The 12,002-nt window shown below is 33.6% G+C and overlaps 1 long non-coding RNA gene across 5 annotated transcripts; it reads left to right on the top strand.

Annotated features, from left to right (window-relative positions):
• Window positions 1–263: 263 nt before the first annotated feature.
• Window positions 264–2,760, top strand: LOC110878946. Of its 5 annotated transcripts, XR_002558326.2 has the most exons (7): window positions 264–568; window positions 660–694; window positions 1,199–1,332; window positions 1,781–1,865; window positions 2,159–2,232; window positions 2,351–2,453; window positions 2,577–2,760. It is a non-coding gene; the product is annotated as an uncharacterized LOC110878946 (long non-coding RNA). The 5 variants fall into 5 exon arrangements; XR_002558324.2 differs by having other exon boundaries at window positions 2,351–2,760; XR_002558325.2 differs by having other exon boundaries at window positions 2,147–2,232; window positions 2,351–2,760.
• The last annotated feature ends 9,242 nt before the right edge of the window (window positions 2,761–12,002 follow it).

Genomic DNA, 12,002 nt, shown 5'->3' with positions numbered 1-12,002 from the left:
TCATTTTATGTCATAATATATTTTAATTAAATAAATAAAACGAGAAAAAAAGGAAAGTTAAGAGAAAATTTTAACTAAGTTTGCCAATCGGATGAAAATAACAATAAAAATGAAAGCTTAGGAACCTAAATATAAAAGGTTTATTTTTGAACTCAAGGGCCATTTTGACATTTTACTCAAAATTTTTTATAGAAAGTTCAAATTCTTTTGATAAGTGTGCCCTCAACAAATATTTTAAACCTAAAAATACAATTTTCCACCTAAGTATCCCGCCCATCTTCCTTGAAAAATCAGTTTCCCCAGATTTCCGAAGAACTTCTATTTCCTCCTGGCTCCCTCTTACGACCAATCGACTTCTCCAGATATATTCCTCTCCCCTACCAAAATTGTGAAATTCATCCAAATCGATTAGAGAGATGTCCATGGCTGTTTACAGTCGACTTCACAATATCGAGGACCACCAAGGGTCGGTCTCACACGCCGCCGTGAATGCGTGACTTGAATCTCGGTCCCGCTAAATGAAATCGACGGTGTGATTTTGATTTTGTGGATGACGAAACACCTTCAGGTACTAACTCTTCCTCTCCTTCAGCTGCTCTTTATTCTCCTCAACAATAAACATGCCGTGGTTTATGATACGAGTTCTCATGCCGTCGCAGATTCATTTTGCTGAATTTTCCAAGTATAGGCCAAGGTCTGTTTTTGTATTCATTATTAGTTTTCTATTAATTTTATATATGAAAATTGAAGAATAGATAATATGAGTCCAAATTAAGTGGACAATTGAAGACCAGAAAATCATCTGGCAGTGTTTAGTTAACCACAAATGAATCATCTTTTTTCAAGGTGTCTAATGGTTTAGCTTTGAAAAATTTAAATTCATTGATAAAAAAACCTCTTAGCATTCCATGATCTTTAATCCATTTGGCCTAAACTTTTTAGTTTGACTCGTTTACCTTTTAGAGATAAAATATGAATTCAAATTTACCCATTTAATGATTTATCTAGCTCATTGTTTGTTGTTGTTGTTTTTCAAATGCTAATGACAAGATGATGTTATATTTACTAATTAAAAGATGATTTTTGTCAATTAGAAGGACCCAAATTAGAAAAAAAAGCAATAGGTTTGGTTTAACTATGTAGAACATGTGTTTGGCTTGTTGTTTATTAATCATATATATCTTAATTTGGACTTTAGAGATATCTAAACCCAAGAAAGTAGACCAACAATACTACATGTGCATATCTGGGAAGTTGATGATCGAGGTCAGTATATGCAATGGATTTAGACAGAGGAGAAGGACATGGTGGGGCAGTTCTTTCGATTTTCAGGTACAATAGCCCGTAATCACAATTATGTACCATTGATCCATATTTCATGGCACAAGGTGGCACATGAAGATAAGATATAGGAGTATCTATTGCTTTTAAGTTTACTAATTCTATTTGTTAATTTGTGGTACAGTGGGCACCCTCTTTACATCTGGGGCTTTTTGAAACTGTTTTGAGCATCCAAACTATATATTTGGTTATTTATAAATGTAACAAACTGTTTTAAATAAACAAATGCAAATGACCTATTTATAGAATCCGTATATGTATAAACAATTTTAATATCAATGCACATATACACTTTGCTACATCACTAATTTACTAAATTTTAGATCTTATATTCAATATTATACAGTTTGCTACGTCACTAACTTACTAAATTTTAAATCTTTTATTCAATATTATAATTATAATTATCACTAATTTCTTTTGTGTGTATGAAGAGCAGCTTGCTAATGACTCTTGAGAGGTATAACTATAAGAAATGCAATTATGGAGCACCTAAGATCAATGTGTATGCTAGGGAGGCATAGGTAAGCATTCCTTTTTTTTATGAAAGATGCATTGTATTTCTCCCCTCTTTAGAGTTATATTTTTCATATTATGATGTCTGAATGTGCCTTTAACGACTACAACTTAAAGAATAATAACCAAACACTTAGTGGCTATTTTTGCTCAAGATCAATGACTTTTCTATATATTCTATTAGTGGCTAACTAACTAATAAACTAATAATAAATCCTTTGTTGTGTTTGTTGCTCTTGCTATAAGATTTTCTTTGATTAATAACAATGTCTTTAAATGTTGTTTTAAGTTTTTTTCTCAGGTTTGTGGAGGTAAAGATGATTAAAGGGTGCTTATGACACGCAAAAAGTTAAACTCATCTGTATCAACGTCAGGGTGAGCACTTAATCCTTTATTTAAATTGTGGTTGGAATGATACTGTAAATATTGAAACCCTTTAGTATAAACTTAAATCGCCATGGTTTCACATTTCTTGATATCTTTAATTGTGTAGTGTCCACGTCAGCCAGGAGGTACTGAATGCGGCTACTATGTGATGGAGTTCATGAAGAAGATAACTTACAAAGGAGTTGAAATACTTGACATTGATAATTTAAGTTAGGCATATTTTAGTCTGTATATTAGAGAAATATGTATTATATATCCAAACAAATGCTTAAATTCATATATTAGAATTAAATTCTGATTTTTAAGATTTATTTTATTTAATTTTTTCTCAGGTTGGGAAAGGAGTAAAGGAATACTCGATTGCGGATATGGATGACATTCACGAAGATTGGTCGACTTATGCGGTTACATCTATTTTAAGTGACAAATCGTATTTTAGGTGTTGACAATGTATTGACAAACAATTTTTTTTGTTAGCGTTAATTTATTGTAAGTATACTTGACAAATGATTATGTAATGGATTGTTTTGATATATATATATATATATATATATATATATATATATATATATATATATATGTATTTGTTTTATGAAAAAGATTTATTGTTTTTGTTATTATACATGTATCCAGTGCAAATTAATAATTCTATAAAAAACAATTAAAAGTATGACACGCGTAAATGAATGTCATCGGTATGTCATAAATGATTGTTATGAACGTGTGTCATTAAAAAGTGTCATAAAATGAGTGTCATTAAAAGGTGTCATAAAATGAGTGTCCTGAATGCGTGTCATTAAATGTGTGTCATAAAAACATGACACACAAATGCATGTCATGTTAATTTTATGACTCCTCAATCAACGACTCGCATTTGCGTGTCATAAAGACCCTTTCATGACACGCAATGCATGTCAAGAAAGGTGTTTTTTCTAGTAGTGCCACAAATATATACATTATATACGCATACCATAAGCATATATATGGTATGCTTATTATGGTATGCATATAATTTAACTGTTAGTGTTAAACATATATGTGATGTTTGTTCTTTTTCCAAACAAAGGAGGTGGTCAAAATTTAAAAAAAAATGTTGAATACATATGTTGTTTATCACCCAAAAGGATTTTCAAGTCTTCATCTACCACCATTTACAATCACCAAAAACCACCATTTGCCACCACTAAGATGTAAGAACCACCAAACCAGCCACAACCTCACGTCTAAAAATGATGAAATGTCCAGCATAACGAACAGCTGAAGGACAATACTATACATGACAAAATATGAAAAAAGAAAAAGTAAATATAAAGATTTGAAAGGCAGTGTGACGATGGAAGTAGAGTGGTGCAACCATAGAGTGTCGGTGGAGTGAATGGGCTTCGGCAAAAAAGTTAAAAGTGGTTGTCAAAAGATGAGGGAGTGAGGGTCGAGAGAAAGTTTGGAGCGGACACTTGGGGATGATCAAAGTGACTTTAAACACCAAAAAAAGAAAAGAAAAACAGTCTTTTAAGTAAAAAAAAACTTTTTATCTATTTTCTTTCAGAAACAGCAAATATTCGTTTATTATAAAAATTAATTATACAGATGGTTCTTTTGGATATTCATGCTTCTGAGAACTGAGAAGGCGGAAGCTTGGATGATATTGCAAATTTTGTATATTTATAAAAGTTTAAATTTGAAAAAAAAAAGTAAGCAAACATAAAAATTTAAAGCTAAGAAAATTAGACAAATGGTGATTTTATGAATTGTTTTTAACAATATAAACTTAAATTTGATATTAAATTTAAGAGAAGGGTAAGATACATGGTATTTTAAATTTGGTTTGAATATATATTATATTAAAAAGATACACATATATTATATGTGTGTGTGTGATATATGATTATTTAGAAAATTTCTAAGAATATTTTTTCATTAATTTTGTTTGGATTAATAAAAAAAGTTCTAGGCTTAGTAATGATCTTAAAAGTTGTAGGATATATAAAATGATCAGCAAGTTTTTTGAAGAAATAAAACACCACTATAGTCTATATACACTCTATAGTAATGATCTAGGCTTAGTGATATATAACATAAATATAATCATAGAAGAATCAACATGGCACCAGATAAACATTACTTGCAACGCTTGGCTTTATCCTTGTATGATTGTCTTAAAAGAATGGCTAAGGATGAAGTATTAAAGTATATACTTAATTAAAGGTCAATAAACAAAATGTTGTAAATATAAAAGTGAGACACAGATAGCTCATAGCTCAACCTATCTCCATGGCTTCAAAGAAAATTTAATTTCACTTTATATTTTTATATAGCTTTATGATTTATAATAGAGAAAAATGCCCGGATAATCCCTGTGGTTTCACCTTTTTTAACCTATAGTCCCCAACTTTCTAAAACTACCTGAATAGTCCCCAAGTTTTTAATTTTTGTTCCCGGATAGTCCCTGGGTCTAACTTCAGTTACTTTTCTATGTTAAGTGACCCCACGTGCACATCACGTGAGGGGTATTTTGGTCAGTTTATTTGTGCCTAACATATAAAAGTATCCCTGCACCCCTACTCCCTCATTGTCAGTTGTTTTCCCTCCCTCCCTAAGGCGAATCCGGCTCATCATCTTCCCCTAATCTCTTCACAATCTAAACCCTAAATCTGATCGATTGATCATCAGAATCTTCCCACGAAAATGAAGGACGACGATCCTCAACATCCAAACAACAACCGTCAGTGGAATTTCCGGTCCAATTCTGAGTATGTGAAGCCGTTTGTACCAGAGAGTGTTTACGGTAAGTATCGTTAAAACCCTAGCTTCATTGTGCAAGAATGGTACAGGTTGAACAACATGCAATATAGAGAAATAAACTGTTAAAACCCTAACAATATCTGTAATTTTATACCCTAATGTGAGTTTAATGTATATGCAGATGGTTTTGAGAACTTTTTCAGCATAAAACTTCTTTATGGTGGTGTGTTTACTCCGTCACCAGGAAGAAAATACGCTTTTGGCAAAGCTGCTTATGTTGACTACTGCAACATTGAGGAATTTTCAGTGCATGAAATCGATTGGATGGTGAGAGATCTTCAACTATATGTTCCTGATGTGAAGTTGTATTACCATTTTAAGATTCCTGAGTTAGATTTAGATGTTGGATTATGTCCTTTAGGTAATAATGGTGATGTTAGGCTTTTGGCCAAATATGTTGCAAAAAACAAACTTATTAAGGTGTTTATAGAACATGGTGAAACCAAGGTTAAAAATTACTTTAGTCCTACACAATCGTCGAAGGTGGTTATTCAAGAATTAGAAAATGAGGGGGGTGTTGTTAATACCATTCAAAGGCCTAGAAGAAAGAAACTTAGGGTATCAAAAAATCTATTACTTCAATGGAAAGATGTAACCGATGTAGAAGGTTTAGAGGCTGCTGATAAGGTAACTAATGAAGTTGTAAATGATGATGTTGAAGAGGGTAACGCAGGTGGTGTAGAGGCTGTTAATGCAGAGGGTAACACAGGTGGTGTAGTGGCTGTTGATAAGGTAAGTAATGAAGTTGTAAATGAAGTTGTAACTAATGAAGATGTAGAGGCTAATGTAGGTGGTGTAGAGGCTAATCTAGATGGTGTAGAGGCCAATGTAGGTGGTGTAGAGGCTAATGTAGGTGGTGTGACAACCCTCACTAAACCAGGTATCCGTACGACTTAATTAATAATTAATTACTACTAAATTACTGTGCTTACTTGAACTTGTGGATAAACTGCTACTAGAATGCTGATACATGTACATACATGCATCATACTTTATTTACTGTCACTACATTATTTACATGCTGAACCTTAGTGACAAACATGATGCACAAAAGCACAGTAGCACAATGAACGGATAACCTATTGAACGTGCTGTCATAACTAGCACCAGGCAGATACTGCCTCTAAGGCCTGTATGAGCCCGAGATAGTTTACTACACTAATAGTGAGTGTGGAGATACAAGGGTTGTAGAACTGCGTCTCTAGGAATAAGTTACAGTTACAGGATGCGCCTAAAACGTACTCAAAGCACAAAATTTAGCACTTTAACTAAAAATTCAGCTTCTAGCTAACTAATAAAGTGCCAAAACATGAGAAAAATATTACTAGACACTTTCCAAAGTGTCGGGAAAAAGTTGTGTCACTAAAATTGATAATAACGACACTTTAAAGCTTTGTTAAGCGCTTTAACGGATTACTATCCAAGCGAACAACCGGACTATACCCGGAACATAAAAATATTGCCATATACATTGATTATCTTTTTCTGAGCCAGTTAGGGTCCCTGAATACCCTAACACCCACTGTAATGCACAACACACTAGTAACCGGGTTAATCCCTAAACTAACTAAACTAACCTAACTAATGTCCTAACTACATGGTTGGAATTGAACCAAGACCCCCCCCCCCCTCTCTAACCGAACCGTCCCCTAGGGGACACCCTTGTACTAATTGTGATTTAAATAATCAAGTGTGTCTAGTATCTAATAGACACTTAATCCATTGGATCATAATCCTAAACTTTGCCTATAAGAACAACACATAATCCATCATTCTTTCCATCACATAAACTCACCACAAAACACTCTCTCTCTCTCTCTCTCAAGAGCTCTCGGCCGAACACCCACATAGCCATCCATCCATCTTTCGATCTTGAACATCCAATACCAAGTTCATACAAGTGCTAAGGATCACGTACGAGGAGGCTTGGTGCATTCGGAAAGCGAAGGACCTCACCCTATTGCTTTTATCCACTCATTTTGCGTCTAGAATCTTCCCTAGCCTCGAGCTAGTAGTAAGTTACTATAATCACACTCTCGATCTATTTTAAAGTGATTAAAACGGAATATGACGGTTAAAACTCGTGGACATACAAAATGATGCGTAAAAGTCTACTAAAAATACTAAAAGTGATGGTTAAAAGCTAGATTGTTGTGTAAATCATGTAGGATTTGTTTTGTGTTGTTATTTGGGCCCGATCTATGTTGTGGTAGCTCGGATCATCGTTTAACCCGGATTGGTCATGATCATGGATCATGACATAGAGCTTGTTTAAGTGTAACAAGGGTTAAGTGATGAAACTCTACCACACACGAAACATGAACTTGTGTAAAAGCGACTTTACTTATGAAATGGTGTTTAAAACTAGTAGATCTACGGATCTACAAGCGGTATTTTCAAAGAACCGAGTGTCAAAGAAATCATATTTTTCTAAAGCCGGATCTTACATGATCAAGAATGATTTTTAAACACACAAGTGTGTAAACACTTGTGTAACACTAAGTTTCAACAAAGAACTAGTTTTGTCAATTTTTACAAGAAGTTGTAAAGACGAAATTTCTTTAAAAGCGAGGCTTTTACGAAACCGGAATGATTTATATAAAGATCCACTCAAAGTGATGAGATTTACTTCATATTTTTGGATAACACTTAGAAATATTTTCATTACAAGTGTTAGAAATACATTTTGACATGTTTTCAAATTACAGATTTCGCCACGACTTTATTTACAAAATATCGGAGGTAGGATTTCACAAAATAAAACTTGGTAAATATATATTTAGTATATATTTTTCATAACGTCATTTGTTATGTGTTTATGATTATTTTGTGGAATATACAAATATTATTTTTAGGGTAAAAATAATATTATCGTGTTAACGACTCCAAAATAATACAAACGCCTTCGCAATAATTAGTTAAGTTACACCGGTAATTATTATTACCACTCGATCTTTAAAACGTAACTTACGCAATTAAGGAAATATTTATGAACGCGTACTTTTGTCAAGGTATTATTTTGGGAAAATTACATGTATTAAAATATAATATTTTTGGGAAGAATATTTATATTTTGGAATAAGAAGTAAGATACATATTAAGTGAGACTTAATAATATATTCCGAAGTATACCGACGCACACGTATTAAATCCCCCATCCTTGGGAAGGAAAATAATTACCAAGCATATACAGAATGTAAACACGAAATAGTTGTCTAACTATTTCCCATAATTACAGAAAACGTACTCGATGTTTGCAAACCCTTGCAAGTTATGTACTTTAGCCCTAACTCAGTTAATTTTTGTGGTTAAATCTGACCAAATGGACCCCATATGAGGGTATTTTTGTGGTTAAATCTGACCAAATAGACCGCACATCAGAGTAAAATGACCAAAATACCCTCATGTAGGGTCCGTTTGGTCAGATTTAACCACAAAAATTAACTGAGTTAGGGCTAAAGGACGTAACTTGCAAAGGTTTGCAAACATCGAGTACGTTTTGTGTAATTATTAAAGATAAAGGACACAGTTTACAATAAGCGACATACATATATGACGATTTTTGTAATTTACTCTTTTTCTTTTTTTACTTTTGACTTTTCTTTATTATATAGATATTATTATAAATAATTCTATTTGTTATTTTGTAATATTTTCTTATGATAATCATTTTGATGATATTATGTTTTCCGCTTTGAACTTTAGTCGAACATGTCTAATATAATTGATATTTTTCTTTATTGTGAGGAACGAAAACAATATCGTTTGAACATATGTATCGATATCATATTAGCTTTTAAACTTCTTTGAAAATGGAGTTGTATTCGCAAAGTTCGTAGTAATTTATAGTATTTTTTTTAACTTGGTAAAGTAACGAGATTGTAAGAAAGTACCGCATCGCACGAAAAGTTGTTTTTTCGCTAGGAAGCGCCGGTTTATTTTTAACTCTAGCTTTTATTAAAACTTTAACTTCAAAAAAGAGAGTGTCATAAAACTTTACATAGACATTTTAATAGTGTTGTTTTTAATGACGCTAAAAAGTTGACACACAAAAAGAGTGTCATAAATTTATTGGATTTTGTAAATCATGACATTTTTTTCTTGACATACGTTTTCGAATGTCATAAAATGAGTGTGTGTCATTGTTCGCGTGTCAAGATAGATCTTGTTTTTCTTTATGACGTTAAAAAGATGACACACAAAAAAGAGTGTCATTAATTTATTGAATTTTGTAAACCATGACATTTTTTTCTTGACACACACTTTCGAATGTCATAAATGAGTGCGTGTCATTGTTCGCGTGTCAAGATAGGTGCATTTTCTAGTAGTGTGGGCGCTTAGGAGGCAAAAGTGAAATGTCACTAATTTTAATGTTATTTACATTTTTTGTGAAAATAACGTTAAAAGCGGGGATGGTTAATCATGCATCATGTGGTGGCGTTGATAGCTGAAAGACAAGGGGGTACATGCACTAATTGGCATTTGTCTCAATTGCCGAGTGTTGTGTGTCTTATGTCTAAGGTTTGATGCAAAACAACTATCGAACCAGGGGTCTCACTGTCACTGGAAGCAGACTCTCTATTCCTACAGGGTAGAGGTAAGACTGTCTACATCTTACCCTCTTGAGACTCTATCTTAGCTTTACTATTAGGGGAATTTAGTAAGTATGATGATTAGTAATTGTTAAATTATAATGCGTTACACCCATTTGGATGCATGAAAGAAGTTTAATAAATAAAATATTTTTCTGTAGTTAAATTGAAGGTGGTTCTGCAAATTTGATCGAAATCGAATGAAAACATACCTAGAAACATATAACAAACTGATTCAGAATCGATTTAGAATCCGCATACCATATTCAGAATCGATTTAGAATCCGCATATCATATTCATTTGTGAAGATATTAAATAAGAATGTTGACATGTGTGTCTTCACTAATGAATGCGCTCAAGTTATGATAACATAGGAGTAGTATATGCATCATTGAATGTACAAAAAGAAGCTCATAAATGATAATATACGTATAGCGTATGTATTAGTGAATATGCTTTATACCATTCTAGAAGATGTGTTTAGAATCTACCGACGTATAGCAGTAATATATAAGATCCTAAAAGTGTATTATACTCCAAAGTTAAAATTAGAATCTATGGGTAATGTACACACTAGTAAATACACTAAAAATATGTGTTTATGGTTTACTTTGAAACTTTGAAACCGTCCAAATTGATCATCGGTTTGCTTTACGGTCAATAAAAAAAGAGTTGGTCACTCGGTTTATAAATTTTCAAATTGTACCGAATGGTTTGGTTTAAAACAATAATTTACAAGTTACTAAGCAAATTGATATGGAGGCATAGGTTCTCCAGTGGGGACCCAAGTTCAATCCGCACTTGGGTTCTCCTAGCCTCCTTTGCAGAGGTGTCAGATTCTATCCTGAGCTCACCCGGGTTTTCGTCCAACCGTGTGTTACGCCAGAGAGTGTTCATCTCTTGTGGTGGCACAACGGCTGTCAAGTGGCAGTCGGCGGTATGGTTTCCCGGGGGAATGCCCAAGCTAAACTCTGAAGACAGCGTGGGCTGGTCAGAGTATGTAAGATTAAATATATTATGTATTAATATTTAATCTATAGCCATTATAATCATTTATATAATATAGATCAAAATATATAATAACCTATTAAGATAATTAGTTGGTAATTGTTGATGGACCATACTACCCTTATTAATTAATTAGGTTTCCTCCTGGGTGCTTATATAAGGAGACTTATGGGGAGGTTAAGGGGTTAGACAGTTACACAATTAGAGATACCCCATAAGCATAACATCATCACGTTCGACCTCCTTCTCCTACGGCCGATACCCTTTTCGGTTTTCTTAGTCACCATCATCAGTCAGCACCCTAAGGAGGAACCAGATCACCTTGACAAAGATGTCAAACTCCATGTCGTCTTCTCTCACTGGATTCTCCACTGCACTGTCTGCGGTGACAGGTATGTTTTCATGTTTTCCATCATGTTTAAACAAAACTGATCCAACATGTGGTATCAGAGCATATGTTGATTAGTCAGTTCTGTTTTCGTATCCATAATTCTGGGATTGAAACTTGGAAAACGGAATTTTGAAAGCCTCATTTAATTCACAGCCAGTTTCGAGTCGGTCATGTCCACTCGAGATCACTGTTTTCGGAAAAAGGTAATTATATGTTCACTCAAATTCAACTGGGTTATGTTTTAACCGAAATCTGTTTAGAAAAACTATTAAAATTCAGGTTTCGGGTTCCAGAATTTATGTTTTATGTTTTTTAGGGTTCATCATGTTCTTAGGAAAATTCGAAAATTCTATTATGTTTTGGAATGTTTAAGGATTAATGAGTGTTTTTTCCATGTTTGATCCAATTTTATCTTTTAAGTTTATTCGAAAACTGTTAAAAGATATACAGTTATAATTTTTAGAAATATTTTGATAAAATTGGATCATCTTAACACAAGAAATCATATCTCATAATCCCTTAGATTTCAAATTTTCAGTTATGCTTTCACATTCACAGCTGTTAACAGGAAGCTTTGAGATCATCAGATTACGACTCGAGACCATCAGTCTCGACTCGAGACCATAAGGTCTCGACTCGAAATCATCAGGTCCTTAAACCTTCACAACTCGAGACCAACAGATCTCGACTCGAGACCATAAGGCCTCGACTCGAAATCATAAGGGCTCAAAAGTCTACAACTCGAGACATAAGGTCTCGACTCGAGACATAAGGTCTCGACTGGAGACCATAACGTCATAACTCGAGATCATAAGGTTGCGACTCGAGACCGTGGTTGCGACTCGAGACCTCATCATGACTCGAGATCTCAAAAGATATAGTAGTCGAGACCATAGTTCCGACTCGAGACAACAAGGTTACGACTCGAGACCTCATAACTGACTCGAGATCTCATAACTCAGTC

Source organism: Helianthus annuus, chromosome 9, assembly GCF_002127325.2.
Source record: "Helianthus annuus cultivar XRQ/B chromosome 9, HanXRQr2.0-SUNRISE, whole genome shotgun sequence".
Taxonomy (NCBI): Eukaryota; Viridiplantae; Streptophyta; class Magnoliopsida; order Asterales; family Asteraceae; genus Helianthus; species Helianthus annuus.
This window is presented reverse-complemented; position numbering and strand designations above follow the sequence as displayed.